This window comes from Camelus ferus, chromosome 12 (genome assembly GCF_009834535.1).
Source record: "Camelus ferus isolate YT-003-E chromosome 12, BCGSAC_Cfer_1.0, whole genome shotgun sequence".
In the NCBI taxonomy this organism is placed as follows: Eukaryota; Metazoa; Chordata; class Mammalia; order Artiodactyla; family Camelidae; genus Camelus; species Camelus ferus.
In genome coordinates, this window is record NC_045707.1 from 51,236,016 (window position 1) to 51,252,539 (window position 16,524).

Consider the following 16,524-nt stretch of genomic DNA (forward strand, 5'->3'; position numbering starts at 1 on the left):
CAAGGACATGGCTAAACATTTATTTCAGATATCAAGTGAAGATATGTTTTAAAAAGGGAGTGTGAACTATGTTACATGTATTGATAGACAATAAAATGAAGCCTGAAAATTGATAAAGCTTAGGAAAATAGATGTCTTCGCTGACCTTGGATTTCAACATTTTCAGTGAGTTTGGGGGACAAATTCCTCATGGAGTGTATTCAAGTGAGAATATGAGGCATGGAAGTGGAGATTGTTGAGTGTGAACAATACTAAGGAATTGTGTTGTGTGAGGATCACAGGACAGAGAGGGGGAGAAAAACGATTACACTGCAAAGGAATGGCTTTGAGTAAAAAAGCAGTATGATTGAAAAGATTGATGACACAGTGAACATGTTGGCCTTAGAGAGGAGCATGAATCATTTATCCACTTTAACAGGAGGGAAGGCAAAGGAAACAGGGACATAGGGACAGATGCTAGCAATTTCATGGCAAGCACTAGGATTCCTGATTACTTCCATTTTTGCAATGAAATGAACAAGCAAATCACTAGTCTCCAGATATGCTTATGACATCATTTGGGTTAAACTTTTCACAATTTCTCCCTTTCAAGTTCAGAATCCTTAATTTAAGAAACCACTTATAACATGAGAGAGATGCACTTGAATTAGGTGGGCCCAAATCAGAAAGACTGCAAATGGGTGACCTACCACCTGGAGTAGGTCCTGTAGGTGAATTTTTTTTTTAGCCCTTATATAATTTTAACATTTTAAAATTTAGTTTTCATTATTTAAATATAAAGGGATTTTATACTGAAACCAAATTTAATATTTCTCTTTAGCAAAATGGATTTCCTAGCAGCACTGGGCCTGCATTCCTGCATGGCAGTGGTAGGATGGAGTTGAGTAACACTGAGCCTTTAGACAGGGCACTCCAGCGTTCTCCAGTCTCTAACATTCCCCTTTATTACCTTATATTTGACTTATTCCTGTAGTTTGCCCTCCTAGCTCCTATAAAGGAATGAAACAGGTATAGGCTTTGCATGGTACAAGTCTAGAAAACTCTGTGGTAGCCTCTGTGAATGGCACCCCTGCAGTTGTGTCTGGTGGAGATCCTTGGCTTAACAAATATTTCAGTTCCTTTCCTGATGACCACATTGAGTTAGACAGCTGAAGAACACTCCTAACAGACTGGTTCTCACACCTAAATTTATTTCTATTTGTGATGCCCTATTTTTCTTAAGAAAAAGCTCTGCAATGTTATTTTCCTTATTTTCCTTCAGGGCCTATATGTTCCTTCCTTGAGCGGCTGAACTGTATCTTCCCAAAAGATAAGTTCAAGTTCTAATTGTCAGTACCTGTAAATGTGATCCTACTTGGAAACAGGCTCTTTGCAGATGTAATTACAGTGTAAGTTAAGATAAAATCATACTGGACCAGGGTGGGCCTAAACCCAGTCATTGATGTTTTTATAAGAAGAGATGCAAAGACAGAGAGAAACAGGCACACATACACTCAGGGAGAAGACGACCATGTCTGCGGCAGAGACTGGAGTGACGCAGCCAAGGACTGCTAACCGCCACCAGAAACTGGGAAGAGGTGAGGAGGGAGTCTTCTCTACAGCTTTAGCAGGGAGAACAGACTAATAAAACATTGATTTGGGGACCTCTGGCTTCCAGAACTCTGGGAGAATAAATGTCTGTATCTTAAGCCACCCAATTTGTGGCAATTTGTTATAGCCACCTTAGGAAACTACTACAGGGACCGTACTTCTAAAATTTTCTCCATTATTTTTTCCCTAAGATGTTTTGGAAGCTCTTTGACATTCAGATTCATGCTTTACCTTTACCTTCTTATTTGAAAGAGCTTTGATTTTCAGGACTAAATAAGGATCCTGCGTTTGAATTATGTTTATGGTCTTTTATCAGTGCTAAAGTAATTTAAACTCCGAGGCAGTCTATAGTCACTTATTTTTCACCAGTGAAATCTATACATGTCTTTAGATTCCATGTAATATACTTATAGATTCTAAAAAAAAAAAATGAGGTATTCTGATGTGTTCTTTAACTTTTGGACCATTAAGTGTACAATGATGCAATTATGTAATTCAGTGATCAAAGCTGCATGTCATTCTGTTAGTACATTTAGAAAAGACTAGGAAGAGCCTTATTTAAGCATTATTTTTAGTGGATAAAGACGTTGACCATCAAAATCTGTTATCTGGTAAAAATCAACACTTTAAATGCTGGGTAGGAACAATTTTATCAAATGTAGAATTTATATTAGAATAAGGATACTGTTCTACTTAGAAGAAAGAAATGAAAAGATGTTCTTTGAAATATTTATCAAAAACTTTTATGTGCCAATTATGTTTTTTGTTTGTAACCTTTGGAAGTACCAGGTGGCAGCAACACTTATCTTTGAAATAGTCTGTAGTATCACTTATAAAGACAACAATAAGATGAGGTAAAAAGTGAATATAAATATTGTTAACAGATGACTTGCTCTAAGACAAGAAAATAAGAACCATAGAGAGATCCTCACTCTCCAGTGAGCAGTGTATTCCTTGAATTTCTCTTACATAACTGTGTGTTTTTGGTCTAATCAGAAAGTAAGCTATGCAAAAGCAAATGCATTAGGCATTGAGCTTTGTGAAAGTTACATTATTAATTACATGAAAAAGATATGAACATCTTATTAATTTAACATTTTGCTAACTGGAAAATTAATTGTAAGATGAAAGTCTCTCTTTCAAATGAATGACTCCATTAAAACATTTAATAATATCCATCTCATTGAAATAAATTCCACTGTTAAAAATCTTCTGAATAATTAAACTGTTCTAATGGCTACAAAGTTAGATATCTCCTATTATCTTTATAAATAGATATATGTAATTAAATGCTGTAGTTTTAAGCATATGAATGTCTAACCCTAATGGAGAAATACGTTTCCAGAATTCAGAGTCAGCTTTCTTAACCAAAGTTGTCAAATCATAGATATTTTATCTTTGGTGATACCATGTACAGTTACTTTTCAGGGATGTGTTAATATTCATTCACAAGTAATTTTATTAGTATGGTATAAAGCTACATCCTTTCATATATAAAAATTATTAATATTTCTTTACTCTCATAGAGAGAGGTTTCTTTTTTCAAGGCACATAGACTCTATCTACTACTGACTTTCCATTGAGGAAGCAGCAACTGCATAACTACAGAGAAATATTTTTCTGCATGTAGTCTTATTGATATTAACAACCCTAATAAATAGCAACCTGTCTAGATGTGAGTTCACGAATAATATAATACATAATAACTAACTCTGTCTCCACGCTATGACTGTATAAATCAGAACCAGTCCAATTCCATTTATTCATTTCACTCTCAGTAATTGTGATATGTTATAATTTTAATATGCCATGAACATAAAGGTAGTATTCAACGAGAAATTATTTATTCTTCATTTATCAAAAATTAACTGAATTCCCAATACCAGGGATATAGCTATGAGCAAGACCTAGAGTTTATGAAGCTTATCATCTATGGAAAAATATATAAACGTTTCTACATCAGAGCTTTTGTTTTTCCAAGTTTTTCCAAGCTTTTGTTTTATTTAGTAGGTGCTATAGACCGAATGTCTGTGTACTCCTCAAATTCAGGTGTTGAAATTTAATTCCCAATGTGACAGTATTTAGAGCTAGGACATTTGATTGGTGATTAGGTCATGAGGGTGGAACCCTCATGAGTGGGATTTGTGCCCCTGAAAAAGAGACCCTACGTAGCTCCCTCATCCCTTTTACCACGTGAGAACACAGCAAGAAGACTGCCATCTGAACCAGGAGGTGGGTTCTCACCAGACGGTGAATCTGTAAGTGTCTTGATCTTGGACTTCCCAGCCTCTGGTACTGTGAAAGATAAATTTCTGCTGTTTATAAGCCACCTAGTCTATGGTCTCTTGTTATAGCAACCTGAATGGACTAAGATGTAAATGTCTTGTTTCTAGTGGATCTGACAGGTTAATCACTTTGCCCATGTGTCAAATATTTTCTTTACAAAGTCACACTAGTAGTTCCTGCCCAACGCTCCCCATCCCAGGTACTGACAATGGTAGTACAGATGGTTTATGTATAAACTTCACCCAGTTTCTACTGATGTTAATATTTCATATAAACATGGTGCATTTATCGAAACTAAAAGGTTGACAGTGGTACATTATGATTAACTAAATTTCTGACTTTAAAGGATTTCACCAATTTTTCCACTCATGTCCTTTTCCTGTCCCAGAATTCAAGCCAGCATATTACACTGCACTTAGTGTTACATCTATTTTGTAATTTTTAAAATTTTAAGTTATATGTTTTGACTAGAGATTACAATTTTGTTACTTTTCCCTCTTTCTATTCATTTAAAAATTATTAAGGCTTTAAAAAGATTCTTTATTTCTGTTGAACCATTCAATAAATGTACAGCTCTGCTGAGTTTCAGGAGGTAGATTTAAATGCAGTCAGAAAGAAAACTTTAGGAAGGGAGACTATGATGAACTCTTCTGAAGTTTCTAAGACAATTGACTATTTTTTTAACATTTTTTATTGAGTTATAGTCATTTTACAATGTTGTGTCATATTCCAGTGTAGAACACAATTTTTCAGTTATACATGAACATATATACATTCATTGTCACTTTTTTTCGCTGTGAGCTACCACAAAATCTTGTATATATTTCCCTGTGCTATGCAGTATAATCTTGTTTATCTATTCTACATATGCCTGTCAGTATCTACAAATTTTGAAATCCCAGTCTGTCCCTTACCATCCCCTGCCCCCTTCACAACCACAAATTTGTATTCTATGTCTATGAGTCTGTTTCTGTTTTATATTATGTTCATTTTTTTTTGATTCCACATATGAGCGATCTCACAGACTATTTTAAGATCCATAAGTAGAAGTTACTTTTCCTCTAAAATTCCAGAAAAACATTTTTGTACTTCTAAGTTATAACTAAAAATTGATCTGATTGCTGCCTGACCTACAAATTCCATAGTCTTCACAGAGATTGAATTTCTGTTTGTAGAAAATCAAACTGAAATAACTTCAGGAACTGTAAGATCAGAGTTACAGAGAGGTCTTAGTAAAACAGGTCGGCAAGAGCACTGGAAACTTTCATACAGAATTCCTTGCATTGCTTTAGTCTTCTGACATCTGTGAGTATCAGGAAGATGAACAAGAGGTTGAGTGACACTGTTGTTCTTATTTTCCAAAATGTCCTTATACATGACATAACTTTAGTAGCTCATAGATAAGTTTCTCTTTCATTTTACTTTAACTATGAAGATTTATTAATGGTCTATAAAGAATGTCTAGAGAAGTTCAATGATTTTCACTTTCCTCAGGATGAACATTTCATATTGTTTTGTTTAAATATACGTAATTTTTATTTATTCATTTTATTACTCTTTTTAAAATAAGGAAATTGTGCATACAGTAAAAAAAAATGAATTTCATTATCAAGCTTATAAGAAAAACAATAGGTACACTCCCCTCATTCCAGGCCCAAATCCCAAAGTCTGTTTTGGTTCTTCTGGTGGCTGCATTTGAAAATCTAAACAATATGTTTACACTATTTTACTTAACTTCTCTCTGGAAAATATGGAAGTGTACTCTGCACTCAGGCATGTGCCTCTTCTACTCCAAGCTGGCCTCTGCTGGCCTTCCAGGAGGATAGTCATTATTTTCACTTTTCCCATAAGTCATTCTTTATCAGTTAATACTAGATTAAGCATCCAATTCTTGTTTCATTGGCTTTAGACAATGCTTTTGTTTTTCTTTTTCCATTACGCACAGTAAGTTTATTACAGCTCTATTTCTTCCCCACTTCTTCTAATATCTATTAGTGGGGCTTTTTTTTTTTTGTGGTTGAGGTTAATAACATTTATTTTTATAACTGTCTCTATTGATTAATTTAAAAATACAAAAAACAGTAAATAGCATTCACATTATATTCATATGGCAAATCTTCTTCCCTGTTCATCCTTTAGGGGATGCTAGGAATGCATTTTCATCTTCATACGTCCAAAGGAATGACCTCTCTTTCATCAAAGGTGATTGTTCTTAGAATTAACATTTTACTACTCATACCCTATCAATTTAGTCATCGATTTACTTAACACATATTTATTGAGTGCCCACTATGTGGCAGGCACAATGAAGGCACTGAGTAAACAGTAGTGAATGACACAAATAGAAATTTCTATCTCCATGAAGTAAAAACAGAGTATAAGAGGGTGGTGATGATTGTGGTTATAATTTAAAATATGGTAGTTAGAGAACACCTCCTTAAGTACAGGGTATTTGAACAAGTTATAAAGGAAGTGAGGGAAGGAACAGTTTGTGGACAGGACATGCCTATCGACAAACTAATTTTATCAAGTGTGCAGGGAGTGGAGACTTGTTTGAGTAGTGTTAAAGTCAGCCTTTGTTGTATACAAACACCCCCAAATTCAGTGGCTAACCATCACCACCACAAAGTACTTCTCAGACTCTTCTGCTAGTCTCATCTGGGCTCACTCATGTGGGTCCATTCAGGAGGAAGTTCAGCTGGGATTGATGGTCTCAAGTTTTGAGGCTCAGATAGCAGGGCTGGAAAGACAGGAAGCTGGGGCAGTCCTCTTCATGTGGTCTTCCATGCTGGGTTTCTTCACATGATGACAGAAGTAGAATTCCAGGAGGATGAAGACAGGAGTTTAGGAACTTGCACAGTGTCAATTTTGCCACATTCTATAGGTCAAAATAAGTCACAAGAAGCAGATGGAGAATCGAGAGATGGGAAAAGAGATTCTACTTCTCAATAGGAGGAGCTTCGAAATATTATAGCCATGTTGTCTTCCATGTTTTGTAAATCTATTTTTATATATAGTGGTTATCATCTGCAAATCTCAAATTCTCAAATGTATCTTTTCCCACCCCCTTTCCCCAAGTAACCATAAGATTCTTTACTATGTCTGTGAGTATGTTTCTGTTTTGTAGATGAGTTCATTAGTGTCCTCTTTTTCCCTTTTCCTTTTTTTTTTTTTTTAGAGTCCACATATAAGTGATATCATACAGTATTTTTCTTTCTCTTTCTGGCTTACTTCTCTTAGAATGACAGTCTCCAGGTCCATCCATACTACGAATGGCATTATTTTATTCTTTTTTATCGCTGAGTAGTATTCCACTGTATACATATACCACAACTTCTTTATCCAGTCATCTGTTGATGGACATTTAGGTTGTTTCCATGTCTTGGCTACTGTAAATAGTGCTTCTATGAACATTGGTGTGCATGTATCTTTTTGAATTAAGGTCCCCTCTGGATGTATACCCAGGAGTGGGATTACGGGATCATAGAGTAAGTCTGTTTTTAGTCTTTTGAGGAATCTCCATACTGTTTTCTGTAATGGCTGCACCAAACTACGCTCCTACCAACAGTGTTGGAGGATTCCCCTTTTCTCTACACATTCTCCACCATTTATCGTTTGTGGACTTTTGAATGATGGCCATTCTTACTGGTGTAAGGGGATACCTCCTTGTAGTTTTGATTTGCATTTCTCTGATAATTAGTGATACTGAGCATTTTTTTCATGTGCCTATTGGCCATTTGTATGTTTTCACTGGAGAATTGCTTGTTTAGGTCTTCCATCCATTTTTAGATTGGGTTATTTGTTCTTTTTATTATTAAGTTGCATGAGGTATTTATATACTCTGGAAATTAAGCCCTTGTCAGTCTCATCTTTCACAAATATTTTCTCCCATTCTGTAGGCTGTCTTTTTGTTTTGCTTATGGTTTCCTTTGCTGTGCAAAAGCTCACCACTTCTATTCAATATAGTATTGGAAGTCCTAGCTATAGCAATTAGCCAAGAAAAAGAAATAAAAAGGATCCAAATTGAAAAAGAAGAGGTAAAATTGCCATTATATGCGGATGACATAATACTATATATAGAAAACCCTAAAAGCTCCACACAAAAACCATTACAGCTGATAAAATAATTCAGTAAGGTAGTAGGATACAAGATTAATATACACAAATCAGCTGCATTTCTTTACACTAACAATAAAATAGCAGAAAAGGAAAGTAAAGAAACAATCCCTTTTAAAATTGTATCCAAAAAATAAAATGCTTAGGAATAAATCTAACCAAGGAAGTGAAAGACTTACATGCAGAGAACTATAAAACATTGACTAAGGATATTAAAGATGACTGAAAGTAATAGAAAGATATCCAATATTCCTGCATTGGAAGGATTAATATTGTTAAAATGGCCATACTACCCAAAGCAATATACAGATTTAATGCAATCCCTATCAAATTACCCAAGACATTTTTTATAGAACTAGAACAAATAATCCTAAAATTTATATGGAAATCACAAAAGACCCAGAATTGCCAAAGCAATACGGAAGAAAAAGAATGAAGCTGGAGTCATAACCCTCCCAGACTTCAGATAATACTAAAGACCTACAGTAGTCAAAACAGCATGTTATTGGTACCAAAACAGACATATGGATCAATGGAACAGAAAAGAGAGACCAGAAATAAACCTACAAACTTTCGGTCAATCAATCTTTGTCAAAGGAGCCAAGAACATACAATAAAGTAAAGACAGCCTCTTCAGCAAATGGTGTTGGGATAACCGGACAGCTGCATGTATATCAGTGAAGTTAGAATACTCCCTCAGACTATACAGAAAAATAAACTCAAAATGGCTTAAAGACTTAAACATAAGACAAGACACTATGAACCTCTTAGAAGAAAACACAGGCAAAACATTATCCAACATAAATCTCATCAATGTTCTCCCAGGGCAGTCTACCCAGGCAATAGAAATAAAAGCAAAAATAAACAAATGGGACCTAATGAAACTGAAATGTTAATTTTAAAATATAAATAGCAATATTTATTTGGGTCAAAATAAAATTAAATTTTAATTTTTATAGTTCCATATTATAAGAAATGCATTTTCAAGTGTTCAAAATCTATTACAATTTTTCTTGTTAAGATATTTTCTTCAGCTTTGCTTGCTTTCTTTTCTTTCTATCAATTATAAAACCTCCACTTTGAAAAAACTTTATTAAAAAAACAAACCTGGTGATACGTCAGGAACGTGACAAAAATCTCTTTCATTATCATTGTAGAAAAAAAAATATAGCAGTCAAATCAAAGATCAATTTGGAGCTGGTTTAGTATGTTTAGACGTAGAGAAATATTGATTAACCATCCACATTTTAATCAATAACTTGGAGGATGACAGAGAAACCATGTTACTAAAGTTTGTTACTGACGAAATGCTAGGTGAGATAACTAATATGATGGGTGATAAAAGTAACATTTAAAATAATCTCAGTAGAAATGGGTGAAGGTGGTCAAACTTTCAGTATGAGATAAATAAATCCTGGAGATGTAATGTACAGCATGGTGACTATAATTAGCAATACTTTATTATAAATTTGAAAGTTACTAACAGAGTAGATCTGTGTAACCATGTATGATGATGAATGTTAATTAAACTTATTATGGTAATCATTTTGCAATATATACACATATAAAATCATAATGTTGTACCATTAAAACTAATATAATTTATGTCAATTATATCTCAAAAAATAAAAAAGAAAAAATGATCTCAATAATTCAGCATACAGGCTGAGATGAGTAAGATGCAATTTAATGGGATGAAGGTAAACGTCAGTATTTTGGTATAATATGAATTGTCATTCTATAGAACGAACCGTAGCAGCAGTATGGTGACTGCGAGTTTTAATTCACTATAACCTGAATTTGAGCCAATGATATTTTGTTGGCAAATGCTTTTTAAGAATTAGTCTGTTCTTAGTTTGGACTAGTTGAAATGCAAAGAATACATCATAAGAAGTATGTATCTGATTATTCTCTGTGCTAGACAAGACTCTTGGCATTATTGTATTCAGTTTTTAATCATATTTGAAGAGACTTACAACTGGAATTTGTCAAATAGACAGCCATTTGGATTGTGAAGTTGGTGAGGTCTGGAAACCATATCATGGAAAGAAGTACTGAAAGCCTCTAGAATTATGAGTGTGAAGAACAAAAGACTGAAGGCAATTTCTCTTCTAGGAAGTCTTGCATGATTTCTGTGTTTGCCCAAGATCCCCTCTTCTTTGCCTATCCCACATACTGTAAGTTCATTAACTCATTCCACTAAGAATTGTGTGGGATGCCTGCTATATGCCATGTGCTGTTCTACACTGTGAGGCACACAGTGATGAAGAAAACAGATAAGATTCCTGTGGGTGTCACCGACATCATATAAGTACACACATTAGGGATAAGTGCCATAAGAAAGTAAAACGGGGCATGGTAATAAAGCGTAATTAAAGAGGGGGTGCTTTTTTATATCTTGGTTATGGAAGGCCCCTCTGAGGAGGTAACATTTGACATGAAATGAATTACAGGATGAAATCAGCCAAGACCTAAGATTGGCATCTTCCTTGCAGAGGGATTAGTGAAGGCAAAGGTCTTCCGTTGTAAGGATGAGCTTGGCTCATAGCAGGAGCAAGGAATAGAATGGCAGGAGATGAAACTGAAAATATAAGTAGGGATATTTCTTGTAAAAAGTTTAAACTGTGGTAATGAGTGCATGAGACGTTTATAGGAGGTCTGAACTGGGGAATTCCATGATTAGATCTGTAGCTATGAGGCGACTATGAGGTGTATTGATTGCAGGGAAAAGAATGGAAGAAAGGAAACACTTAGGAAGCACTTTATTTGTAGCACTTTCCGTGTTATAGAAATGTTATTTGCTTATTATACATACTCATTTCCCTCTAAACTGTAGCTTCCTCAAGAACAAGAATCATACCTTATTTATTTTTGTGTCCAGCACCTAGAAAAATATCTGGAACCCAAGAAATACTCAATAAATTCTTTCTCACACGAATCTCTGCATTTGTCCAAGGGTCTCTCTTAAGGTTTTAATTTTATTCTGTCTGTTCTCTTAAATGGAATAAATAATATTTGGAAACCTAATAATGTCTATTTCTGTCACTAGGAATGGAATCAAAGAAAGCTGGTTCACAATAACAGCAGAATGAAGCAGACATATAGATGAAGCAAAGAACAAGGTGTTTGTCCCTTATGGTACTGCATTAGCTTGTTCCAGCTTATTCCTGATTGTATTATGACTTTCAGTGTCAGGAGACCATACCTGAATCTTTATAATAAACTAGTTCTCCTACTTTTATGTTCCATTAACTGGTATTAATTTCTGTTACTTGCAAAGGAAAGAGTCCTAGGATTAACTCTCAATTTTTACTCACTTATTGAATGATTTGGGGCAAGCTATTTAACTTCTTTTAGTTTCCTATTTCCTTAAAACATGTTTGATAAAATTGTAATACCTGATGATAATACAAATTCAGATAAAGCAATTAGCACTGAGTTTTTATGTCTAGCTTCTAGGAATCATACTATGTGTGGAGAGTAGCCACGATGAGATCTGAATGGGAGCAAAAGGCCAGACAAGTGAATGACACGCTAGCCCATTTGGGGAAGAGGGAAGAACGAGAGCGAGTTCCCAAGTCCCTAGCACTTTCTTAGCCCAGTCACTTCATATCTGTCTGACCAAATGGGCTTTGAAAGATTCTGGAAACTACTGCCTATGACCTGGAAGTCCAAATCATCATTGTCACACACGGAAATAAGTAAGCCGGAGTTGACAACTGTCACCAGGTGATACACAGCTACAGTTGGGACCAGGATGGCTGCATTTTTCACCTCACTCTTCACCCCACCAATATCTTGTCCAGGCTCAACCCAGTCATTTAGTTACACTTGCAGTAACATTACTTCATATATTATACAGTTGAAACTGTTATACATCACTTACTACACTATGGTGGGGTTTTGCTATAATAAAATCTATCAATAATTTATTAAGAAAATTAAATGAGACTGTATATATAAAGTTCTTGGTGTGCGTCATTATATACCCAATAAGTGTGAAACCAATATCAATCATTGTTATTATTATAATCCTCAAAATTAGTTACTACAGTTGGAGGATAAACATGTAAAGGGGTTGAAATTCAACATGGTTAATTCTAACATTTCTTTTATATTTGGAGAATAGAATTAATACAAATGGTTGAAGTAATAATCTGTGAATCTCACTTGTGTAAATCATTTATTCCTCCTCTATCCAGACTAATTGTGAGTTGGATGCATATTTAATATTTTCAAAAGGGGAACTGGCAGTGAGTTTGCTCTGTTGGCATTTTTGCTCATACATATTCTCTATCTATGCCTAGAGACAGTATTATTTTTACCTTCCTGTCATCACACTCATCTCTTTTATAAGAGCAATCATTTCAAAATATGAACATTTGGGATTTAGTTTATTCATTTTAAAGCACTCATCTTTTTTAACTTGTATTCATTTCTATTGAAATATGAAGTCTGTAGATTCTATGCTACTTAGAATTTGTAAAACAATTATTACAAGTCTGATTTTATAAAGTATCTGAAGCTTTCAGAGTAATTAATTATTGATAACCCAGATGAATCAACCTATCAGGTCATAATAAATATTTAATATTTTCTTGGAATGAAGTGATGCATTTCATGAAGTTTTTTTTTAATATCTTATCCTCTTCTGTGTTTAAATTTCTAGTGTCCTGTATTGCAATTAGATATAATCCACTTCTAGTAAATCGACTTTTTTGGTCCTTATGTTTAATGTTATTTTAAATAAACTATAAATATAATATAGTTAATAACCATACATTTTTTCATTCAAATGTAGATGACTTTTAATTTATCTCTGGGATTGTTTGGGGTTTGATATTCTTTATAACAAGCAAAAAATTTCCTTTTTTTCCACAAAAACAGAATTGAATATTTTCACTGTTCTGACTAGGTATGTTGATCAGTACAAAGTTACTCTTCAAAAGTTGTTTGGTTCAGATTAGTATTTATAAAGAATTTGTTAAACTCAAACTACAAAGTGCTGTTACCTGTCTCCTTGGGATCAATGGTATCCATAAACAAACTGCTATTCCATCATAAAAAATATCAAACTACTCAACAACATAAGCTTTTACCACAGCAGCTGCATTCAAACAATGAAATACCTAGAGTAATATTCTCTTTGTGTAAACATGTTTCAGAGTCTTTGCAGAATACAGTTGTGTTAGCAGCATGATCCATTCATTCATTCATTCATCAACAATTAAACACGTACAAATACTCTGTGCACTCCCGCAGATTCTGAGCATGTAACAGTGAGAAGGACAGACATGGTTTCTACCTCTGAGGGTGTAGTATGAGAGATAAACACAAGGCCAGTTACACAAAGGTGCTGCGATAATGAAAACACCCCTGAACTGACGTATATCCAGTGAATATAACTAACCCTGTGTGTATGAGTGTACATGTGGGGGTAGGAAGTAAGTAGAAATTTGCAAGGTGAAGTTGGGGGAAAATAGTTGAAACAGAAGGAAGGGTCCATGAAAACGGTCAGGGTTTTGAAAAAGGTAATTAGGAACAAAGGGAGGAAGGCATAATATAACAAAAAATATTGTTGTTTTAAATAAACATTAGTGACTAAGTAAACAAATGAAACAGGTAAGGGTGTGAGAGTAAGTGGAGAATTAAGAAATAGGGGAAGATGAAAAGAATAAAAAAGGAAGAGGAAGAAAACTCAAAATATAATATTAAAAATTAGAACATTTATGAATTTAATGTTTAAAAAGTAAGTGTGATAATGAATGGCAGGAATTGGTTAATGTGTTTCTATGGGTGCTGTTTAATATTATTTCAGAAATATTTTCATTGCAGTATAGATTTGGGAAAAATTGGGCAAATTAATTTATCACAGGACTCTCTAGAGCCTGCAATAGTCTAATGTACCCTGTGATTTTTCCGGTAAGCAATATTACTGTGAAGATTTTCCCCGTATTTCTTGACCATGATATTTTTTTCTTACTAGAACTATTTCCAGGGATTAAGCTTCTGAGAAACACAATAGGAAATATCATATTAACAGAGATATATCAAAAAACAAAATGGAAGGGAGATGGGGAATAAACCAACCTTAACTTGTTTTCCTGAATTTGACATCAGGTCTCCCTGGGAAAACCCCTTTCAAGTCTCAGTCATATCTCTTCCTGCCCAGTACTCGGCCTGCCATAATCTCCTTATTTCTCAAGCATAAATCCCATGGCGTCCTGTATGTATGTATGTATGTTTGTGTCTGTATAGATGTGTGCATATGTACATGTGTGGGTACGTACACATATACACGCATATATTATGCCTGCATCTTTGGTTCTCCTTAAAAATCAGTTTTCTGGCTTCAAAGGGAAATGGTACACACTGATCAAAGATATTCAGCAATTATAATAGCAGTTAAGAGTAGTGTATACACAAAAAAGTTGTAATAGAGATTTATGATGTAAAGTAAATATGAAAAATATAATAGGAAAAAAGGTAAAAATGTGGAAAATGCTATAGAAATATTCCCCCAGTCTTCAAACATATTACAGCACAGAAACTCTTAAGGGATCCCTAACCAGGGTGTTTATGGATGCCATATGGAAATATTTCCTCTGCAGTGTGCCTGCATTGCTATTTAAATGGAGAATAAATGTTATGTTAGCAATATTTTTCTATAGCCTAGAATTGTTATTTTTTAAATTTTTTTCTCCATTGCATCTGGATGGTAAATAAAAGATAAAATTCAGCTAGAGAAGTAGTTATTTATATAATCTTATGCAATAATATGATTTAAAAGGAAACTTACAATTTTATTCTTGAAAGAATAAGCAATTTTTTTCTTTAAAAAAAATAATAACTTCAATTGGTAGATAAGTATGCACTCCAACAACAATAAAAAAAATTTTTATGGACTGTTATTCTATAACTTTAAGACAATGCTGCACATAACAATGAACCTTATACATTAAAGTGCTAATTCAAATAGGAAAATTCAGTAACTTTGGAATTTCTAAAGCTATTATTCCTGGATGTCTATCCAAAGGATTTTGATAATGCACCAATTCCTTTTCATGATTTTTATCTACCAAATAAGAGTAAAGATGAAAATCATCTTACCATTGTTAACTTTTCATATTAGAAAGCACTGTCTATTATAAAGCATACTTCTCAGTCATAGGAAAATTGGAAAACAGAAAATTACAGAAAGAATATTAAAACTGCAGATATCCAATCACCCAGTGCTAACCACTCTTAACATTTACCATATTTTTCTGCACATGGATTTTGTCTGCACGTCTCTATTTATGTGTTACATATACCCACAGTTTTACTTTCAACATAGCATCACACTGTATATATTTCAAGCCATATATTGTTGTTTTTTCCCCACCCCACCTGCACTCAAGGCAGATTCTCATGTCTACTTAGACTTAAGTCCTGTAGTGTATTACATCGTATCCACAGCTTGCTTCCTTTCCTGAGCTCTGGCAGCCTCATCATGTTGTCTGTTATTATCACTTCTCCCAGATACTGTTATTGCATACTGAACTGTGTGCCTACAACAAACCCTACTCTCTCCCCTATGGGGCCCCAGCAGAGCTGATTTCTGTGGAACTTCTGAAGCCTGAACATCCTTCTATACTTTGAGCAGGAGGGAAGAGAAGACCTTTCTTTCTCTAAATCCCTAAAATTATGTTTCCCTCAGTGTGTTTAAGCTGTGAGGTTTGGGCTCCAATATTGTTCAGATTTTTTTCTCTTTTAGAAAAGAACTTTTTTAGTCTTTACTTATAGTTGCAACTTCATTCCTCCATGAAATGAGGGGGTAGGGCAGGAGACACACCTACATGACAACTGTCACCGTGTGTTGAGAAAATACTCTTCTGTCACAGCACTTAAACTTTGTGATTTGGCCATGCTTACGACTTTCTGGTGCAGCAGTATACTATCCCTTGTCAGTTCTGCACCTCCAAGGTACAGAATATCATGTTTGGCAGATGATAAGTCCTGAAAATGTGTGTGTGTGTGTTTGTGTGTAGGGAAGAAATAGCATTTGTGCATATGTATGTGTATGTGATGAGAGGTAGCCATTTTTCCCTGAATAAATACTTATTATATTGGTAAAAAATGCAAAGAGAAATATATATTCTGTTTTAGTATGAAGAAGGATTCATTTTTGCTAAATATTGTACTATATTTTCCCCAAGTACTTCTCATATACATATGAGACACACACACATATATATATATTATATATATATATATTAAGACACTAAGGCACTCATATCATGGAAAGAAACCAGGTTCCCATCGGTTATCTGGAAACATAAAACTATACTACAGTGCAGGTGCAAAGCTATGCTGTAGGAAACTTTATATAATAAGGATGCAGAGCTCCTGCTCAGAGTGTATTACTGTTAGAAAAATCCCCAAAGAGGCTTTCAGTAATGTTACCCCATTCATCCTTTGTCTGAGACTTTAGGAAAGGGAAAATCTATTGAAACCTTAGAAAATGGCTTATTTCATGGAAGATAGAAACAC